Source organism: Amphiprion ocellaris, chromosome 5 (genome assembly GCF_022539595.1).
Source record: "Amphiprion ocellaris isolate individual 3 ecotype Okinawa chromosome 5, ASM2253959v1, whole genome shotgun sequence".
NCBI classification, from domain to species: domain Eukaryota; kingdom Metazoa; phylum Chordata; class Actinopteri; family Pomacentridae; genus Amphiprion; species Amphiprion ocellaris.
The window spans coordinates 29400169-29423969 of NC_072770.1; the positions used below are offsets into that span (position 1 = coordinate 29400169).

Genomic DNA, 23801 nt, shown 5'->3' on the forward strand with positions numbered 1-23801 from the left:
GTGTGTGTGTGTGATTCCTTCACAAATGCAAAATCATCTATCTCTCAGTTTAATTTTTAATTGTTCACATTTGGGTTGTGGCTTTAGAATTTGACATTTGAACAAAAATTACTCAGATTTTTCATGCCTATGTTCTGTGCTGTGATAGGACCATACCATTAGCAACCCATGGGGGTCCAGAGAGAACCACGGTCCAACTTACATTATATAGCACATCAGATCATGCATAATTCATCAGCTACGTGTGAGGCATTTATAAACTACTATTACATTATACTGTCGATAACACTATTATAATGATATTGTCTTTACTCTCCTCTTGCATTTATTCATTTATCTTGCATTTATTCATTTATGCGTTCATTCATTTATTGGCCTATAGGCTACAATTGGTGATTTGTATCATCACACACAGAGATACTCATACTCACACACACACTCACACACACACACACACACACACACACACACACACACACACACACACACACACACACACACACACACACACACACACACACACACACACACACACCCTCTGGGTCACTTGAGTGAGTGGGGGGAGAGATGCATTGAAAAAAATTGTTGCGTAAACTGAACAACAACAACAATAGATTAGCCTTGAGCTCAAGTTTATGAGCAATGTTCACATACATCTGTACACCCTCCAAAAATAACAGCATGTTCAAATGCTTCATTCTGTACATAATGTGACTGTACTGCTGATTTTATGGCTCTCCTGTGCGTTAATGGTACAATCCCACCATAAGTGCAAGATATGGACACAAAAAATCAGAATACTGAGTGTTTTGTTAGTTCCAGAATCCAATTCTAAAGCTGCAACCCAAACATAAGCAATTAAAAATTAAACAGAGAAAAACATGGATGATGAAAGGTTCAAACCCATTTTTTTTTTTGAGCCATTCATGATGCAACATGAACAAAGAGCTGCAAAGCATTACATGGACAAGCAATTTATCAGCTGAAATATTTGAAAATCAAGATAATCTTGTAAAAAATCACACAGAAATGACCACATTAAATGATCTGAAAATAACTTTACTCATTTTATTTGCCATATCGACGAATCTGGGCATTATTTTCTTGAATAATGATTTATTATTATTATGTACCAACGTCCAAGGTCACATGTTCTAATTCCTTTTCTTATTACACAAACACTCCAAAGCCCAAACATATTTAGTTTACTCTCTTAAACGACAAAGAAAACCTCACAGATGTAACCTCTAAGACTGGAAGCAGCAAATGTTTAACCTTTTTACTTGAAAAATATTATCATGTTAGCCCGGCAGAAGCTCCATATTTAGTATACAGACATCAGAATGCTATCAATCCCCTCATCTAATTTTAACAAGACAGTAAAAACGTGTATTTCTCACAAACGTCACCCTTATCCTTAAAGATGAGTTTACACAGATCCACATCTTTATTATTATTTTGTCTCCACTTGATCAAAATAGCAGCCAGGGGCATCAAACCGCTGTTTAGCAGTGGAATTACGAACCCTGAACCCACCACCAAAGACCGCGACTGTACAAGTGTGGCTGCCAGACAAACCTACAAGAATAATATCTCCATAACCCGCAGCAACACTTTGTTTGGGGATCGAAAGGCTGACCCACAGACCCACTGGCATAACAACTTACACAAGCAGCAGCATAAACATTTCCCACAGATGGAATAACTTAGGATGGTTATCCGCACTGGATCACACAGTCTCACCAACCACCACTGACACCGCGTTTGATAATTGGCTACTGTATGCCCCGTTGGCCCTTCTGTGGTGTTGCCTTGCTTCACAACAAATTAAGCAATACAAATCCCGAGCAAGAGGATGATTGTTAGTCTATAGCAAAAACACAGGCCAATGAAAAAATAAAAGGGACAAATGATAAAGCTTTCATATGAATGCAGATACACGGGGTTGCAGCGAGTATTCAGAATTCCAAAACAGACTTGTTATTTCTATCTTATCTTTGTGGTGCAGACATATCTCATCTCACTAATTAAATGCAATCAGAAGCAAAATATTGATGTATCACATATGTGGGTTATAGATTGTGTAAAAAAAAAAATCAACCAATAGTTCATAACCTCTTCTAGTCATGTTCTTGGCCTGTTTTTCCAGGTGGACAATGCTTCTACACCAGCCGTCATTGCTGAAGTTAATTAATTAATTAATTAATTAATCGGAGATGAGATTTTGACACTTCCATCCATCCATTATCTATACACCACTTCATCCTCATTAGGGTCACAGGGGGATGGAGTCTATCCCAGCTGACTTAGGGCAAAGGTAGGGGACACCCTGGACAGGTCACCAGTCTATCACAAGGCTACACATAGAGACAAACAAGCACACTCACATTCACACCTACGGATAATTTAGAATCACCAATTAACCTCGGCATGTTTTTGGACCGTGGGAGGAAGCTGGAGGACCCAGAGAAAACCCACACATGCACAGGAAGAACAGGGAAACTTCACACAGAAAGATCCCAGGCCGAGGACACGAATCGGAGATCTTCTAGCTGAACCGCTGCAAGGCGACCGTGCTAACCACCAAGCCACTGTGCACTTCTCATTGGTTTTTATTTAAATTAGTGCCAGATAACATGGTCAGGGAGGCGGTCACTAGCGAGATAATCAAATTATGTACAATTATGCACTCATTACGTGACCCATTGTTGTCTGGACATCAGTGCCATGAAGCCTTTGTAAAGGATGTAACCGTGATTGAAGTCTACATGTAAACACAATTTGCTGCAAAAGCTTGTGCACTGTGGGGCAGATTTTTTTCTTTTAAATTCCACTAAGTTTGTTTTGAAAGATGGCTTTTCCCTCTAATGGCCACAGTACTTTTTTTGTTTGACATCCACATTTTATGTTTGAACATTTCCTACTTAACATGGAGCTCATTATTTGAGCTTCTCTTTCTATTGGCAACAGATACTTCAAAATGTTTCTCTTTTCTTGGCTTGTATAGAGAGAAGTTCTAACATCTAAAAGGAAAAAGCCCTACAGCCATGAAATTGCTATACGCAGTAAAATGCCTGTGATTAATTTCTTTTACACTGAATAATGATTAATATATGAATGTAAATTTGAGTAATTAAAAAAAAACTTGTATCTTTCCTGACTGCTGATTTTGATCTGTGACTGTAAAGCACTTTAAACAATTAATTCATTTCTTGAGGGACAGTTATCAACTCATTTGATATTCAATGCAATTCTTTGTTTTGTAAATGCTCATTAAAACCTCGCCTCTGGTTATATGCACAGGTACATGGTCTACCGATGTGGCTCATCTCATGCTGTGCACATCAAGACACTTTGCACCTCAGAACACAGACTGTGCATGACAAAATCTGAAAAACATTTCCATTACTGAACCCCAAGCAAGGTCTTTGTTGCAGCAATCTATAACTCAGATAATATCTAGAGGATAATAATACTTGATGCGCTCAGCCAATAAAACGCATAAACAGAAATATTAAACCTAAGAGATAGCAAAATGCGAGGAAAGTGAAATACTTTTACAACTGTAGTCACATGAAATAATTCCGTTTATGTCTTTGTGCAGGTGATTCCAAAATACAATTTTAAAGGGAAAAAATGCACAATCGCACTTGATTTGAACGTCAGCTTTAAAAAGGCTAAGAGAAATGTATGAGGCAGCCCTGCATGTGATCCAAACCACTGGGTCAAAAGTGGTTTAGTACAAATCTTTTCAAAATGACCAAATTGCTTCACCATTCTCATGTGAGTCAACGTAGTCGCCAAAGAAATCAGATTATATTGAAAATTTCAATCATATCTGCTTTCCTCATCTGAAGAACAATATTATCATTTAATGCTTTGGGAGATGTCAGTCTTTTGTTCAAATCCCCTTTTTAATCGCTCTCTCATGCAATTCGCAGGAAAACGTCCTATGAACAATCACATGAGGGTCACGAACAAACTTTTAATGAGGTATTCTCCTTAAAATTCCACAGGGCTTCTCGAGAGACTTTGTATTACTGCAAATAAATGAAACTGTCATAAGAGTATTTAGTCAAAGAATCTCACTTTCAAACAAATCAAACCAGTCGAACAATGATTAGTGACAATATGACTGATTCAAAACAAGCTCCAAACTAGACAATGCCGGTTAATTTTGCTTCAAGGATGCAAGTGTGCACCAAGCTCGGCGCAGCAAAGATTGGATGGCGACAATAACAACTCCCTATTTAATTCTGCATTTACCGCTTTCTGCATGTCTCCTAGAAATTACACTTCTGTACAGCTAAATAGTTTTCCCAATTATGGGAGAGTGGAATGTTATCTTTTGCGGGATTATGTTCAGAAGCAATGTTTCTTTTGAAAGAATTAAATTCCACATTCATCCATTGGAGTCGGCATGGCGGTGGTGAAGGCAAATGCATCCATACTGAGTGTCTGACTCTCTTCCCAGCGACTGAGGTTTTCACACAAACTCCCATCTGTGATTCTGTTTAGACAACAGAAGCACTTTGGTTAAGGTTAATGAAAAATTGGCGTTTTGATTATATCAGAGTAAACATGTTGCATCCTAAGTCACACTGGAATATTTCCGTATTTAAGCCAACTACAATCTTTTCCTTATCTTTACCAGGGCTTAAACGGAACCAGAAAAGGCTGAATGATGTTGCTGTCTCTACTGCAAGACCAGATAGTCCAAATGAAAAAAAAAAAGATCGAACAAATTACTGATCAGAACATTTACATTTCCTTCAAAGCATATTTCCACTTGCAATTAGGTTTTATAGGTTATCGTTTTTAAGATGCAGGGTTATTTTCTAAGCCGCAGCAGTGAGACAAGCAAGTGTTTGCAGCAGTGTCACAGTGGAGTTTCCAAATGAGTAAACGAGGACTGCTGGCTGACCCCGACTGAACACCTCAGACCACACAGACAATCTAGTGAGCATCCTTAATGTGCTGACTGTGCAGCAGCTGCTGTGTGGTCCTCCCACAACTACAGCACCTGATACACAGCAGCACGCTAACACAACAACACAAACAACTGAACTCAACAGCCTTGCCAGCGCCTCTGAGCAGCGGTTTGCTATTGCATTTGTTTTTAAGGAAAATGCATTTGCACGGTAACACGCTCACGTTGACAATGGTGATGAACTGCTGGTATGAACAGGTATAAACTTTCTCCACTTTCCCATCTGTGTTTGGCACCTTTGCATGCTTATATTGGCTAATTAGCACAAAGCACAAAGCACAGCTGAGGCTGATGTAATTAGCTTTTCTGGTATTAGATGATGAAGCAAATTAAAAAAACAGGCTTGATGGTGTGGCTAAAGATGAAGAGTCATGGATCAAAGTCTTGGGATAGACGGGAATCAGAATATGAGTACAAAATGTTTGATCCACTAGCACATCAGCAGCAGCAACTTAGGACATAAACATATGCATGCTAGCACAAGCAGGTAATTGGGAAGGTTTTTTTCTTTACTGCAGTAAGAATCAGTCCCACATTCATTTTATGGTGGTTAATAAATAAGCTGAGTTTGGAGTTTATAAGGTACACTGAACTGAAACTAATGCAATCCAGTACAATATCCTTGCAATAAATCCTACTTTTTATGAAGGTTATAATGGTCAATTTTTGTTGAAAGGCGAGGTGTTAATTAAACATTACAGTGATTTTGGAGGCTGTAGTTTGTGATGTAGAACTGTGATGCATTATACCGAGAGGTGTTTCAAATATTTAGTTTACTTTTATTGATTTCTTTCGAACTGGGGTTTATTGCTCAGGTTTAAGTTTTTTAAAAAAGCCCTGTGATTTATCTCCATCCAAGCCTAATTCTTAAACAAGATTATCATCATTATCATTTAGTCCATTGTTTTTGCACAAACTCGGTTCTATAGTGACTACAGATTTATGAGGTGAGGACTGAATGCAGTGAAGGAAAGAAAAACGATCCACTGTGCAATTTTACCATTTTTCTTTGCAGCTCGATTCCCGTGGTGTCTGTGGGAATGTCAGGCAGCGCAAGGGGATACAGCTCATTTGTTCGATGCTAATGTGATGGAAAAAAGATGAGGTCAGCAAGGCATCAGAGTCACCAAAGTGGGATTGATTCCAGATCAGATCTCACTTACATGAGAAACATGGGTGTAAACGTATTGATTATGAGTGCTCAGAAATCCTCAATGCCGCTGCTTAAAGCTGCTGCAGCCAGAATCAGCAGTGTCCTTCTCCTCTGGCCTCGTCCTTCTCTGACAAGATTGTGATTATCAGGGATCTGATTCTTTCAACTCTTCCCACCGCCGGCCTCGCGGCATTAACAACCGGTCAGCATAAGTTTACTGAAAATCACACTTGCTGAAGGTGTTTAATTAATAGCTACAAACTCCATTTGCAGGAGTATTCCCTCAGTATTACGTCCACAAAGCAGAGCTATAACACATAAAACAATGTAGCCTGATGTTTTTTTGTTATTTACATGGTGACAATGAATTTAATCCTCTTAAAACACAGCACAAAAGTTCACAGACCTACTGCAAAAATTTATTATCAGACATCTCTCCCTTTTTCATGGTCACTGTAGTTTTACTTAATTCAGTGGAAAATTTAAAACAAGAGCAAAACAGTGTCTGTACAAATATCTAATCATTCACAAGGTGACACTTGTAGACCTCAGAGGCGACCCTCCTTCACAAGTCTCAATGATAATCTGCACTTACTTACATCATTGATTATGTCTGTGGAAGAGAAAGTCCACAGGGCATTCAATCCCGCTATTGCACCGAGACAGAGAAACACGAAACAAACAAGATTAATAATAGCCTGCGGTGCTCATCCCTGGGGCCAAGCAGCTAACAACTCTTGACAAAACAGGGTTTAGAACAGCAGATGGATTGTCTGTAGAAATGAAGGGAATGTGCATTGGGAGTGTAATGAAGAAAGAGAGCTGGGTGCGGGCTTTTCCCAGAGTCCCTGTGAATGAGCCTATGGAAATTAAATCAGCTTGTGACAGTTCCCATCGACTGATTCCACCTGGGGACAGTGACCACAGATATGAATATACACTAATCAGGCTCTGTTTTATCTGGAGAAATAGATGCATTTAATAATCACAAACAATGCGTCTGTGTTTCAATAAAAAGACAACCAGTTCTTGGGGGAGTTACTACTGGGCCGGCTAATAAATAGAACACGGGCATCAACATCTTTGCTGGCGGTGACGACGACCATGATATCCATCTATTTATGAAAAAGGCTAAAGCCAGTGGAGAATGTTTGGCTGTGAAAATTCTGGCTGTAACTTTGTCCATCAGTAATAAAACTGTATTTTCCAGGATCATGAAACATATTAATACAATCATAGCAATACTAAAGAAACAGATTAATTTATTTAATTCTGCAAAGAAACCAAAGGCGGGCTGTAAAATTGTTTGTTATAAACATACATTTTAGTTAACAGACTCAGTTTTAACCTCTTGTACTTGATATAGTTGCATGTGTGCAGAAATTTTGCACATAATGTGGAATTATTGCCACCATGAATTAAAAATAAAATGTGTTTTTGGCTAATCAATGTAAGGAACCCCCTAGGGTGCAAAATGATCTGTTACCCCACCATTTAGTAGACCTCCTACGCTCTTTTTTCACTCTGTGCACAGTTTACAGTGTTTTTTCCAGCTCTATCACCAGACAAGAACATCAGTATTGCACAATTCTGCCAAACCTTGGATTATGTTCTGTCACAACCGTTTTCTCATGTCAAGTGCCAACTTTTTCAAAGATTCTCATTTTCTTCAAGATACATGCATGTCAACTGCGACATTGACTGTGAAAGTTAATATAATGAGATGCAAACTTCAGTGTCTTGGATGAAAGATGGAGCATCTATCTCTACACCCTTAAAATCTACCTTGTTATATAAAGCACTCTGGCACCGAATGGCAGCATGGGACTTAATATTTCACCAATATGAATGGAACTCCTGGAATGCTCCTCTGCCCTAGATTTGCTGTGTGGTAATTTGATTAAACAGATTCAGTGGGGAGTATGCAACATATCAAGATAAAACTGGAATCATGTAGACTTTACAACTACTTGGCACTGGGATAGTCAAATTAGTGCTTAAAGTTCAGGTAATAACACAAGACACACTTTAAAGGGATTGTTATCAATGTCTACGCAGAATGAATCTACAGTGCCATTCTGTTGATCAGTTTCAGCTCTTGCTTCTATCTCATCACTTTCATTGCATTATACTGGGCCGCATCAGGCAGCTGGTTTCACCAAAAAGCTTTACACATGACCCGCTCAGCACCCAGCAGCAGAAACACAGTGTCAGCAGGTGTTAGAAAAACCAAAGCCCTGAATCTCCAGCAAGAACATCCATCTACACTCTGAATAACAAACAGATCAGGTCTGTTGAATAAAACAGCGATAGGTGGCTTTAATCATAAGGTATAACTGTTAATGTAGTGCTCATGTCTCTAAAAAACAGAGATCAGAGATCAAATCCAGAGGCTGTCAGAAAACTACACCCACTGGAAGCCCCCAGGCTGCTGGTAACACTGCAGTGATGTGAAGGCCAACTACTAGCCGACACATTTAATCAAGTGAGAGGATCTACATTTAGACAGGCATGGTCCACAGGGAACGTGCAGAAGGTTCTCACGGTGAAATGAGGAGAAAGGGAGAAAAAGACCAACTTGTCTGTATTGGATTGATTCTTTCAATCCCTGATTGAAATTCACCCACCGCTGTTCAAACGCGTCACTGTAATTAAACACGTCACTCGAAAAAGGGATTTAGTCTGACTGCTTTAAACGAAACAATGCAGCTTGAAAAAACGTAAAAAGAGTATACATTTTGTGATTTTTGAAAGTAATTTAGAAACAAAGTCACTGCTTGAAATATAAATCAATTTCTTTTTCTGCAATAACTTGGAAGGTAACGTGAAAACATTTTTCTACACAAGTTGAGCAAAACTGTTGCAGATTTGTGCTGATATTTTTTTTTAGTCATGAATAAAACTAAATGTGACACATTCAGACATGTGCTATACATCCTGGGTTGTAGCCTGGGTTAGACTGCCAGGTTTCTGACACTGATAAAAGTGCAGATTAGTCAGTTGACAAGTCGGGATCCCTTTCCAAGAAAAAGGTTTAATTATTGAATGTTTCTGAATATTTTTATAGAAAGACATAAAAAAGAGACCTAAATGCTTTCATGTTGGCCTTTAATGAATTAGCAGTAGTATATTTCAAACACTTGCATCACTGCAGTCTTAAAATAGAATAATCTGTTTTTATTTAATTTGATTTGAATATCAAGGCCTGATTTGCACATGACTTTAGTCCTTAGAATCTGAATGCTATATCAGTTAAAGGCAGAATGTAAAGAAGGATGTGGTATACAAGCCTTAACAACCTGGCTGCAGTATTTAGACCATATTTTTCCTGGAAACATCATGCAGTAGGATATATTTTCCCTTTTTTGTCACAAATGACAGATGTGATATTTAAAAAGGACTTGACTATTTTTTCTACTAATAAGTATCTGAATAAGAATAAGACAGCAGCTGAAAAACTAGCCGCTGTTGCCGGCTTTCAGCACCACAGAGGATTGGGGTGCAGAAGACAGTTTTTTTTTCTGATCTTTGAGATAAAATGAGTGAAGAGTATGATATTCCGCTGCCACGCTTCGATGGTGATAGCAAGAACAGCATATATGCTGGTGTCTTTATTAAAGTGAATTAGTGATGAATTGTCCTCATGCATGAATCATACATCAGAAATAACCTAATTTTCTGCATGATGCATGATGATGATGCAGAAAAATAGGAAAGCATGGCAAAGACACTATATTGTGGGCGAAATTTAAAATTGAAACATATATATATATATATATATATATATATATATATATAAACATGTTTTTGGGGAACTCATGGCTTTACAATTATATTAGAGTATATTAGAGGAGACAACCTCCCCCTGCCTCCTCTTTGGTTTGCACCCAGGTTGGAAGTTTGGCGGTTCCCCACAAAAGGCAGCTCTAATTATTTAAAATTAATTAAAGGAGTCAATCTGTGGGCTACTCTGAAAGTGCCATTGTGCCCTCTACTGCTGAAATTCAACATACCCTGGACCTGAGATCAGATGCACACACATGAGTCCAAATATTACAACTTATTCATAAATCTACAGGAAAAGCAACAACAAACGCTCAGCAGGTAGAGGATGTTGAACATTACAAGAAGATTGAGAAGATGCCTCACAGTTCTACTGTTATCTTAACCTAATGAAAACATTGAAAATGTGAAAGTTCCTGTGTAGCTAGAAAGTAATAGGTGAACAAGAAAAATAATCATGCAATAAATTAACAGTCTTCCAAACATGTTAGGCTTGCATTAGTGTCCAATAAACCTAAAACAACACCCTCACTGATGTTTTCTACATGACAGCAGCTTCATTGGTTGCTAGAATATAAAACAACATCCTCAGAAAGCTGAAGCAAATCCTAGTACTGAGGATAGTAGAAGTGTACCAGTTAATGTGAATAATGTAATTGCAAAGAGTGTTCTTGGGAAACTAGAGCAAGATCAATCAATTGTTACAAAGAGATGTTGAATTAATGCCCCAGATCAACATGCTGGTGGATCGGTTAGGTTTTTTTTTAAACTCTGAATTTGAACAAATACTGCTGGTTTTGTTTTTTTTTTTTTTTGCTTCCATTCCAGGGTTCAGGGAAACTACAACTTTTTCAACAAAGTTCTGTTTGTCTTGGTCTCTTTAGTGATACTGACACTTTCCAACATCATACCTTTGGTGGTGTACATCAGCTGGAAATTAGATACCCCAGTCACAGTATTGTTTGACCATCAGGCGGTGCCTCCACTGCTAACAAAGCCCATTCACCATTGACGTGGATCACTCTCGTGGCTGTGTTGCAGGGTGAGCGTCTGCCATTAGTTTGCATTATATTACTTTGGAGCAGCTGCAATCAATATTCTTTATGTTAAAAAGAAAAGGCAAGCCAACAGGACAATGTCAAATGAGCTACAGAGAATTATCACTTCAATCTGCAGCTCTCCTCAAGTTTACTGAGCTTTCTGGTGAGTTTCATCTCATTGTTTAGCTGTCTGGCCTTTACTGCTTTGGTTCATGCTTTCCACTCGCGTAGCTTAGTGTTCGCCTGCAGCAGGGAGCTGTTTACACTGAAAAAGCTCTAAATCCTATTGTAAACTACCTCCTCAGCACTAAAAGAGGAGCAGACAAAGTTAGTGACTAGCTGGTGAACAGAGCAAAACATTTAGCATTTAAGGAGTCAAACATTTTTTTTCCTTCGGGAAGACTTTGGCTCATTGGGTGGACACAAACATGAGTCCAAATGAATGACGGCATTGCTCTGCAAAGTGTAAAACTTGGATCAGTAAATAAGCAACTGTTTCTGCTGCCCTAAAGAGGCCAAGAAATCAGTTATTGCAAGTCTAGAGGAAGGTTGTGCTATGGTGGCACATAGCAGTGACAGATTTTTCCCCCTGCTCTGTGGCACAGTGGAAAGTCTGTCACTGGCTGAATGACTCCCCGGCATGTTGTTTAGAGGCGTGATGTGGCAAGAGGGTGCTGTTTAAGGCATCATGTGTGACTGGAGAGTGATTACTGACTCAAATGAGTGGATTGCACAGCTTTACGCTGGTGAATTAACAGTCAAGTAAACAGTGTTTACATTTTACTGCACTCCAGCAGGGCTAACGGCAGGCTGGAGAAATCAGTTGCTTTCTAAAAAAAAAAAAAAAAACAACCCACACACACGCATACATGTCACAATTATTCATTGTTGTTGTATAATAAGAGTCTTATTTAGTAAACCATATAAGAAATATTATATTCTCTTACCCCCAGGGTGAAGCTTCATAAATTAAAGTGAGAGTAGCATCGTTTTCAACCTTATCAGGTCATGTTCATTATTCAAACAAACAGACGTTGGCACAGTTTTCATACAGGTTCTATAGGAACCCTGAAATCAGTTATAAAAGTTGCATCAAGAAAAAATAGAACACATTGTAATAAGACTATTTGAAAGTGAACTCTAGTTGATATACAGCACAGCTGCATAATATACATATTTGCATCTCAGCCCGAAGATTGCATGGATTCAAAATGACTGATTTGCCTGTTTTTCCCTTTTTTTTCACTGACATTTTCTCTGTTGGTTGACGAATAGGCATATAATATGGTATAGCATAAAATGTATGCAAAAATGTGTTTTCCATATTAGGTATCGACCCCTATCACAGGATCATCTGTACTGAGAGCCCTACCTACTTCTTTTGCTTAATAATGAGACATTGACAGCATTCAGCAGAGATGGGGTCTTTCATCACTCAACCGACTGCATAATTCTTAAACTCATGTAGCTGAACATATGGAGGCTGCTATCAAGGTCTCCTCAGCAGTTTTCAACTGAGACACATCTCATCTACCATTCCAACACAAACGCAGTGGAAAAGAACCAAGCCAACGAATCTGTATTGAACGTACTTTCCCATAAACACTACTTGCAGATAAATCACTGCCAACGGTCTTGTAAATTGCTCTTTGAATTTCGAGCTTCAAAGTTGAAGAGAATAGTCTCAGCTATGCAGAGAAAGACGGCTAAATGAGTTCAAGATAAGTACTTTTTTAAAGTCTTTTATCCACTCCTGTCACTGCAATATGCTGTTGAGGAGGCTGTCCTGTTTTTCCACAAACAAGTCTCTTATTAACTATTATTTTTCACTCACTGGATCAATAATGCATAATTCACCTTGCCACATCATTGATTTTCATTTGTTTTCTTGCTGTTCTTTTGTGCCTCGCTTGTCTGTCCACTGTGTCATAATTAAAACAAATTAGAGGCATCAGTGATGATCGCACCCTTCATCCTGACCTCAGCAGAGAGGGGCCGCTTTTATCTGTTTTTCTGTCAGGTTGCAGTGAATCACAAAAAAAAAAAAAAAAAATAATTCTAATTATTTCCAGATAGAATAGAATTTGGCGGAGAGCAAAATGAGATTCTTCTCATGGAACTAAGTGCTGACTGACAAAAACATGTGACATATGCACAGCATCCATTGTGCTTCAGATGTGAACAGATAAGACAAAGGAGGGCATCAGTTTGTTTTCAGCAAATGTCCTGAAACATTTGTTCACGTCAACGTGACAAAGCCCTCAAGTGGCTCTTGTAATTCTTACTTCTGTCAGTCAGGTACAAAGCTGGAAGCACTGTGACTTATGGAGTCACTAAGTCCACAGAAAAAGGTGGCTGGTGTTTTTTATTTCCACAGTGAGTGTATGTTGTGGTTATTCTCCAACAAAACATAAACATAACAGTGAAGGTCTCCTAACCTTAAATAAATAAAAATTCAACCCAAACCATGATGTTTCTATAATCCTAAACAAACGGACACCTACAGGAATGCTGCACTATGAAAGCTAGCATCTTATCAGAAAATGCATTTATATGTTTGGACATAATGCCTGAACCAATGTCATATTTTGTAGGACTTGTTGGCCTTGCAGCTCCACACCAGCTGGTTTCAAATAACACACATGCTAGCCATCACCGCCATTATTTAAAGCATTTATCGCAAAGTGCAGGTGAGGCTGAGGTTCACGTGAATTAAATAAAAAGATTTCAAGTAGAGATTTCCCCTGTTAGTGGCACAAGAGAAAATGTCGGAAAAAGCAACGATAATAGATGCTTGAAAAAAAGTGAGCATATTTAATGACTGATGTTAAAAAATGCCCGATACAATAAAAAAAACTAAATATTCCACTCTTTTTCACCCATTTTAATTGGCAGTATTTCACAGTACCATGTTGAGTGTTTTCAAGTGGTGATTCACAATTGAAATGCGTGACAACAGCGCTGTTGTTACGGAGGATAGTTTTTTCCCCAGACCTCAAAGCTACCTTAGATCTTACATTCTGTCTATGGAAAAGCCAGCGATTAAACTCCTTTGACCATTTACTTTGATGGTGATTGACCCATTCTCTTCCTTCACCTCTGCAGTTAACCTCATTGGTGTGATATATGACTGTAAAGCCTCACATTTCATTCCTTTTGTTACTTTTTTTTCTCCATTCGGTGCACCCAAACTAAAAGAACTGGAACACAGAAGGAATTAAATGTCGGCAAATGATCAATGTACAAGCTACCATGAATATAGGAGCAAATGAACCCAGGAACAAGTCACCATCCTCGTGCTCCCATTCTTCAAGTAAGTGTTCTCTTATTTGAGCACTTCCACATGAAATTTTACAGGAAATCTGATATTTTAAGTTCTGCTTTTTAGCCAACACCTGACTGCACTGTGCTTTGTGTATTGGGTAAAACTCCAGAATTGCCCAGGGGGTCACTTAAAACGGTGTACGAGCACACGAGGTGTATTGTGTGTCTACAGCAAGTAAAGCAATGACCTTCCCTTCCCTTACAGAAAACATCCTTGAAGTAAAATAACTGTGATGCTTTGGGGCTCAGGAGAAATCTCCATCCCCAGAAGAGACGTTAGCACAGGCAGACCTGCTTTGGGAAGAGCAGCGTCAGAGGGCCTGCAGGCTGATGAGTCACTTTGAGGCAGATCTGAGAATACCGTTATGGCTGCAGGGGCTGGAGAATTGTCAACCACACGGTCTTAAAACTGAGGAGCTGCAGGAAGAGTCTCCCCCTCACTTCCTTGCTAATATTAAACAACAGTGAATGAATCTTTTTTTTTTTTTTTTATTGTGGCTCACGTCTATTCAGGACACAAGTTATTGAATTATCGCAGTCACACTTCAGCGCCTACAGCGAGATGCGGAGGGAAAGATTGGAAAGCTCTGTGCTTCTTCGCGGCAAACACAACAAAGGTGTGTTTCTTTCGGCAAAAAGAACAGGGCCGTTGACAATATGCGGGGAATAACAGCCTCTAATAGTCTCTAGACTCGCAGATAGGGAAGTAAAGATTCTGTCTTAAGTTCAAAATGCCATATAGCAGAAAATGAAAGAGTTTCCATAAGGTCTTATCTTTGTGTGTATTAGAAATTACTTTTTTATCTTCACAAGACTGTAGAAACCGATGAACTAAATGCAGTGCATAAGGTCTTCTCTAAGCAGTGCAAAAGATTACCTTACTCTATTATACAGTAATTTGAAAGTGATGGTAAAGGTTAATGATGAAAGAAGGGCTGCTGTCTGTGGCCAAAGGTGCCACGCTGGCTGGCAGGGGATTACTCATGAATGTTTAACAGAAATGATTCAACGCTTAGGAAGCCGTTGTGATGATTGGTTAATCAAATGTATTCAGGTTTTTTTTAATATATTCCACACATAGCTTACAATTGATTACATTTTTTCTCAGTATATAGTAAATTCAGTCATTCATATGGGTTTTCTATTAGACTCTAGTTGTAACTTCTTCATCCTGTGCAGTCACTGAGCAGATTGTGGAACAGAGGATTTAAACTATAGGAATGACAGCTATTTTTAATTTGAGAAAGGAGATATTTCTGTGATCATGGTAAGATGTCATTGAGAATGAAGTAGAATGGAATTTCAAGATACTGTAAATCATCCGGTATACGTTCTCTTCATTTATGTCATTTCTATTGGCTCATTTCGTCACTTCTGATCAAGCGTGTGTTCAGATAATTAACTGGGAACATGCAGTAGATTGAGCAGTATTTAAAGCTTCAATAAAAGCAGTGATACATTTCCAGTCTTGTTCCCATTAATTGTTTGATCTCCAGGGAGTGTTTCGTAACACCTCTCCTTCCTCTTCCTCCAAAGCATTTAGATATTTTTGGTGACTCACCCTCCACTTGAGGACATCTGCATAAATTTGTCCCAACAAAATGGGACTTGAGATAAGCAGCTAACCTTCACATACAGCAGATCCTCACCTGACTCATAGGTCAGAGCAAAATCACAGGTGAGAGATGTGTGTTTCTTACGTTTCCAAAAGAGGATGCTTGTGCTATTTTGATTCATTTCTGCTTCACACTTCACTTGATGAAACAACAATTTTTTGTTTGTTTGTTAAATCAGGGCCACTTTAGAAAAACCCCAATCACTTGTAAATACACCTAATTACGAAGCTCACTGCTGTCACTGACTACCTTTGACTTTATTCCAACACATCCACCAGATTAAACAACAAAATACATCGTTGCTTGTTCTCACCAATATGACCCTATCTCCGGGATGACATTATTTTCCTGTGCCCTCACAAACTGTCACATATTAATGTAATGTATTATGTTAATTTGTGGCAGTGCTATAAGGTGCGTGTAGGTGTAGGCACAACACAACAGACTTTGTTAGGAAGCTATGGTGTCCTTGCTTTAAAAAATAAGAGAAAAAAATGGATGTCGGTGTGAATTGTGAAGCAGCTGTCTTTTGTGTTAAAGTCTGGTGATCCGTTAGTTCAAACATCCGATACATGGATTTTCTTGCTCTATGTTAACAAAACTTGATTTTCTCCTTTCACAACCAGCAGCCTTGTTTGTCACTTAAAAGTAAATGTCATCTTGTGGAATATGCTGAAATTACTTTATTTCAGAGAACTGTCTCCTATAAATATGTGATGAATATCCTTGTTTTCTTTCTATACCAGGGTTAGATAGTTGATACAATATAATACAATATGAGTCTTTACTCTGACATCCACCCTCAGTGTTCAGTTCATGGATTAGTCCAAGGTGTGTTAAACGGTAAGGAGAGTGAAAAGATTCCCTTGTACCTTTATCCCCTTTCTTTTCACCACAGAGGCTCCTGCTTCGGTTTTGTTCTGTCACAAAAGTGTTTGTAACAGTTTGAGGTCAAGCTTTCTGAAAAATGTTCATCAATGAGCCCAGTTGAAGAAAGAATGCCAATACTAAGACTACAATGTCTGATATTCTGTTTTCACAAGAATTATTCTTTTCAAAAGCCCTATCTCTATATAGATACACATGTTCTATAAAAACAAACAATAATAAAAAAAAAATAAGGTTACATTAGTGATACAAATAAGCTGACCTCGAGGTACCACACATATTTAGGGCGCCATAGCAACATAACAAACAGCAGTAAATAAAACAGAGGCATCCATAATTTTAGTCAGTTAACACTAAACTGAAAACAAATCAACCTAGCAACAAGCGAGCCACGATGCAACACAATGGTAACTTTTTTTTGTGCTGAATACTGCAGAGTGTTAATACACCTGAGAAATGAGACCTGCGAAATGTTACAGACTGAATCGATTCAATACAACAACTCAGTGAATGGCTAAAGCTCGTGTATTTTATTGTGTGTGCTTAAGGCATGGAGCAGAACGTGTTAATTTAGTGAAGCCAACATGCACTTCATTGTTACCTGTCTGCCCAAACACCGAGTGCTGAGCTCTACAAAATGCCAACAATACACTGTAGTAAATCATGTTCACTACTCCCAGGTTGTCTTATATTGAAACCTGGCTTAAATGCAAGCTATGCAGTATATGTATATCCCCTTTTTTTTACTTGGAATTAGTTGGCTGTAATCTTAAAACTGAAAAATCCTGTCGAGTGCACAGGTTTCTCCAGTACTTCTTGCATTGTTTAAGATTTCAAAGAGGTCTGCAAGCTGCCCTGCTCTCCTACTAGTTGATTAGTGATCTATCAATCACACATCAAAGGCAATACCCAGGTCAGAATTTGGCTTTTGAAGATTTTCATGCCTGCAAGGAAACAATTAGCTGCCGTTCACAACTAGTGGTAAAGAGAATAAAAGCAAGAGATCATCAATTAACAATTACAGATTACGATTTAATGACTTGAAGGTGGTGCAGTTGTTTTTAAAAAACTTTTAAAAACACACTTAGGTCACTGGATAATAACTAAACCATCTTGACAACTGGGCAAACATCATTCGCTAATGAAGCCCTCAACATGTGGCCAAAAGTGTACTTTGTGATTTTTTTTTTTCCAAAATGCTTTTTGAGTGTTTCTGCCCTCCACTTGTGAAAAATTATTTAAAGCAGTTTTAATTACTGTCCTTATTTGTTTTCTGGGAACAAAGTGGCGAACCAACCCAGCTACGTAACCATGGCAACATGCAGAAAGATGATTAACATGAAATGACTCCTGCTTCACAACCCCTCTGCCCGAAATGTCCAAAAATCTTGTGTTTAAACCCTTCAGCACACACCTCGCTGTGTTGTGCATCAGAGGTGATTCCTTGCTTACATACTTTTTACCACTTAGGAATATCTGTATTACATAGTTTGTGGCAGTGCAAGCATATTAGATGAATAATTTCCCCCAGTGGACCGGACATTATTATGTGCAGGCATGTGTTCAAGATATAGCTTGCTTCAGCAAATGCCTCATACTCAGTAGCAAATTAAATTAAAATGACCAACAGGGGTTACTGAACAGCCTGAGCCAAGTTAAACTTTTTTTTGTTTGTTTTTGGCCACTAATTAAAATAAAGCTTGTGTCATGTTTTGATTAACTTGTCATTGGCATTCAGTGACACATAAATTGTGAAAATTAAATTGCTTTATGAAAGGGTTAAAACTAAGGTGTGTTGTGCATTTTGGCAGCTCCTCATTAAAATGGAGTAAAAGCAGAAAGCGCACTCAATGTGACAGCAACCATTTCCCCCAATTATATTAGAGGTACAGGACTCCTGGTCTGCTTCCTATAGCTATTACTCAATATTTAGTTGTACATAAATGTTTTATGGCCTATAATATTTTCTGTACTTGGCTACACAGGTATAGTATGATAAAATGTAGACTGGTTCCAAGCCACTCTATCCTCATAAAACCACAACAACAACAAGAAGAAAAAAAAAACTTGGAAGTGAAATGCAGCTGACTGACACTGCCTTCTTTAAAGACTTATATTCTTAAAATAAAAGTACATTTCATAAATCACAGCTCAGGACATATAATCCAATCTAATATTGACCGAGCTTCAGTCTTTCATTTCATTCAAGGTGACCACAGCTGCCATAGCTCACAGCTCTGTCTCACACAAGCACACATTTTGCTTAAGTGTTGCTTGAAACACACATCTGGCTACCTCAGTGAAATTTGCTAAAGACTGTGATGGCCTTGCTGTGAAGCCATTGAATCTTTGGGAACTTTGAAGCAGGACCAGTGTTATTATGTGTAATTGCTCTATTTTAGACAAGGCTCCACTGCTGTCAACCAGTAAAATAACTACCACACATAGACCCCTGTGTACACACACACTTAGCGATCCAGTATTAGTGACCCTCACGGTTACATGTGCATATTGTTGGGAGATGATGCTTTATTATGAGTCTATGTTTTTTTCCCAATTTGGCACCATGTCATAGACAATAGGAGTTATTAACAACAACAAAGCCGCCCTACACCAAATGGCTTGCAATGCGTATGTATGATTTTTCATTCTGTTGATATGAGCTATCGCAACCTGCAGGAAGCTACTAACAACCACAACACTGTCACACTGCCAAGCTCACCTCCAGGGCTAGAAACTCAAACACACACACAATCTGGCATCGATGATGGATCAAGTTCATGAAACGAGCTCCACGGAGAAACATGGCAAAATAAATATGACATTTACACACAAAATCTGAAACTATCTATAGACTAAAAAAAAAAACAAAAAAAAAAACAAGACACAGACCAGGCAAAGGTAGCACTGCTATCAGTTGAAAATTACAAAATGACAGAGCAGTGTTTACTGGCAGGTAGTGTAGGTGTGTGCTGGGTAGCCAGTAATGCGCATCTGTCGGCACCGCTGAGCCATATCAGGGTTAAACAAAACCACCACTGAGCTCTCAGTCAAGCTATGCCAACTACCACAGAAAATAGCCAATTCTGTCTGTCTGTCTCCTTCTCTCTCCAACTCTCACACACCCAACACACACACACAAGCAGCCACAAAACTGTAATTTTTACAAAGACGGGTCGGATGAACCAGTCTTGAATCTATTCACCGCTGTCCAACAACATGAAAAGAACTGAGCTGGTTAGAAAAATTGGTCTTTCCCCTACCGCTTCTCGCTTGTCTTGACTGTCCAGCAGCAGCATACCTCTCATTAAATGAGCACAAAAGCCTCTTTACAATCACAGTTTGAGATAGACCAGCACTCGAATTGTACAATTAATAAAATATCTATAGTATCAGTAAGATGAGCAGCTTCTCACTTTTCTTTTCCCAACTATCCTGTGCACATAGATAGGGCCATGGTGCACAATGCTGCATTCTGGTGACTAATCTAAAGGCTTCTAATTCAATCCTGCTCTTGCAAAGTCAATGTGATGCGTATTTGGCTTCGGAAGCCGGATTTTCAGTACTGCAAAAATGGAAGTAATGGAGGACACAGACACAGGAACCAAAGATTGCAAACAGAGAGGGAGCAAGACTATATTTAATGACCCATGTTGGACTGCAAGACAATCCCACTAGCTGTGTTCTGAATCCCTGTATGTTGTAAATAATACAGATACTTCACATAGTGCAGTATGTTGTTCTTCTAATATAAGAATTCTTGTGCAATGCATGAAAAAAATTACAATTATGTTGCACTAAAAATACATTAAAAGAGTAATAAAAATGGTAATGGTAAAGAGATTGTTTAATCAGGTGCAAGTGCACTGCTTTAAACTGACACTGCAACACTATGCCACATTAATATACATAGACCTGCCTTCACTCACCGGCCGCTGAGCAGCTCTCAACTGTTCTGTTTGCCCCATGTACAGTTTACTGGCCCAGTAAGCATAAATTTGCATGTTTAAACACTACTGTATGGTGTTCATCATCACAACCTGACAGCAGCATAAACAACAATAAGCGTCAAACCATCGGGCATAGATTAATCAGTCGAAAAAACGTGCATTATTTGTTTAAACATACGACTTGCCCCCAATAATTTGGAAAACTAAATACAGAGGCCCTTAAATTATCAGATTTAACAGCTCCTGCCAAAACAAGCAGCAATTGAAATCAAAGTGGAAATTAATGAGGCCTGTAAATCTCCCATGTTTCTGCCATTTGTCTGCCTTGCCAAAACGTTAATAGAACCTGCTGACAGGTATTAGCTCTGCCAACTTACAAGTTTTGGTACTGTCAGCTCTTGTCACGCAGTGCAGGGTTTTACTGTAATTGCGTGTGCCATAAAAATTCTCCAGGTAAATCCCCCTTTTTTGGAAATCAAAACAGCATGAGGCAGGATGCCCCATTTTGAGTCCAAGGTAACAGATTCTCTTTCTTTTCCACTTTGATTGGTTTGTGTGGAATGAGTCGTGCTCACAGCAACTGCACACTTTATGCTTATCTGTTGCTGTAACATTTTAGAAACCACGGGTCAGAAAGCATGATTAATTAGTGATTTTATCCCATTTAAAGCAGTAAAATACTGCACCTACACCTGCTTGCTGGAAATATGATTTTTTTTTTCTAATCATATGACATGTGACATGGGGCTAGTGTTCTATTACAACTACAGAGACTAACACATCCTGTGAAGCCTTGATATGTCAAAAATGAATGGAACATTTTTAAAGAAGTCAGTTTGTTCGCCTTCATAAAAAATACAGTTTTGTGTTAACATCAAAGAGATTCAGAATTGGGAGTATTGACACTTCAGTACTGCTCTGCTCATCATTAATGTGTAATAAGGAGTTTTGCCTTCAGAAGGAGAAGCTGATTAGGTCATATATTCCAGATATAAAGGATCACATTGCAACAGACTGCAGACCTGGCTCCTATAAGAATGGAAGGTCTTGTGCATGCATGGCATAACTGTATGATTTATGCTGTATTTTTTCATCTTCCTCGGTGGAAAATAATATTACAGTAGGCCGAGGGGTTGGGCGGTTCAGTATTGGCGACTTAATACAGCACACTCCATTTTTCTTCATTTCCTTTTAGGAGCGGAGCTACTGTAACCTGCAGAGCTCTCCAGTTATCTTCACAAATATCCGTAAGGCAATGCATTTTCATCATGCGCCTCACGGTCCTTGCCAATGCAAAGATCACTAGTGTAGTTTCTACATTTCCCAGACACATTCATCAGTCTTTGCTGCTCCAAAACCTTGTCTCAGAGCACAGCTGTGTTAAAGATATGCACTATTTTAGAGGCATTACCGTGTGGTTGTGTTCTGTCCATTTACCTGCTTCCTTGCAGCCAAAGCAACACACATGCATCGTGACAGACATAACTATTATACAAATTCAGTACCTTAAATCCTTAAATATAGAATACAGCCTGTCTGTCTCAAACCATGTATGTGAATTATTACCTGTCATAGAGGTGACTTGCAATTTCAGTGCTGCAGTGAAATGCAATTTGGAAACAGCCTTCTATGACAAATTAATCAACATTCTCTTTTATGACTTTAGAGACTGGCTTATACGCCTCAGGCTAATTTTACTGAATGACAGTCCTCTGCTCATTCTCTGGTTCGAGCTCACTTTCTGGTACATTTTTTTTTCTTCCCTGGTGATATGCGATTGGATCACAGTTGGTTTTAATCCAGTATAGCTATAAAATGGCAGATAAAATAAAATTACGACATGATAGTTTTCTTTTTAAATCATATCAACTGGGAATTTCAGTGAGAAAAAATATTACAGCAAAGTCTGAGGTATCTCTCTCTGGACTCAGGAAAACGTATTATTCCAACTCTACATTGTTTCAAATTTAACAAGACAATATTTGAAATAAAACTTCTATTTGTGGAAATCTGAAATAAAACATTATTCGAAAAAGATTTAAATTAAAGTCTCTCTACAGTCATTGATTAAACTCCTAAAAACTCACCTCCCTGTATCAAAATTGAATATTTAGAAGTACTTTAAAAAGCACTTTCTGCCTTAAAATGGGTTGGAAGTAAGTCTACACATTTTCCTCCTCTAAAGTGTGCAGATCTATAAAGTCCTTGCTTCTCTCTCCACTCACTATTTGCTGCAGTTCAAGCACACCAGCTCACCTACAACTCTGCTCAAACTCTGTACTACTACTTTACGCTACACAATGGCAAGCTGTAGTATCATAATTATATACCATAAACTGTGTATAAAGATGAATGTAGCCTTTCAGTCTGAAGTCGAAGCAGAAGTACCATTAACCTGCATTCTTTCAAACTGCCAGCAGGGGGCGACTCGTCCAGTTGTACAAAGAAGGTACATTGTACAGAAAACAACCGTACTGATCCCATGATTTGTTACCTCAGTAAACATTTTCCTGTTGAGTATATGGTCTCAATTCCTGGTTTCAAGTCTCCTTCAATACAATATAATGTTAATTTTGTAAATATTGTCCCCATTTAGAGCAAAATCAACAATAAATCCGAGTATATTTTAAGGCGGGGTAACCTTGTAAATGGCAGGTCACTACTGTAACTGCATGCATATTCTGTAACTGCCTGGTATGTCTGGCTTCAAAAGAGCAAGATGCCGAAGGCCAAAACAGTAGCCTACAAACCACTGGGTGACATCATGCTTGCTGCGTCCATCTTTTATATCCGGTCAATGAATGATTTGGAAAGCCCCAACCAGCGCTGATTCCTTGGGTATGTTATGTTTGAAACCCTGGCTGTCTAAATCCATGTCAGCAGTACACTGTAGCCTCAAGGTGAAAATGCTCTGCCATGGTGTTTACTTGGTATTTCACTCATGATGTGGATAAAAAACACAATATGGACATTTTAACATGTTAAAAATGTAGTTTTCTGGAATAAAGCTTGTGAGGTTTTATGAACATTTAAAAAAAAAAAAAATCACTGATAAAA

The 23801-nt window shown here is 38.5% G+C and overlaps 2 protein-coding genes across 3 annotated transcripts in view; one reads left to right on the forward strand and one right to left on the reverse strand.

The window, feature by feature from the left end:
• ca16b (carbonic anhydrase XVI b) overlaps positions 1 to 23801 on the reverse strand; it is a 155314-nt gene that overhangs the window by 129066 nt on the left and 2447 nt on the right. The gene's annotated exons all lie outside the window — the stretch shown is intronic.
• Positions 10995 to 23801, forward strand: part of cfap20dc (CFAP20 domain containing) — a 44116-nt gene continuing 31309 nt past the window's right edge. For both annotated transcript variants that reach the window (XM_055010693.1, XM_055010694.1), the window contains exon 1: positions 10995 to 11129. The gene's annotated coding sequence lies outside the window, so the exon portion shown is untranslated. The remainder of the gene's footprint in view (positions 11130 to 23801) is intronic.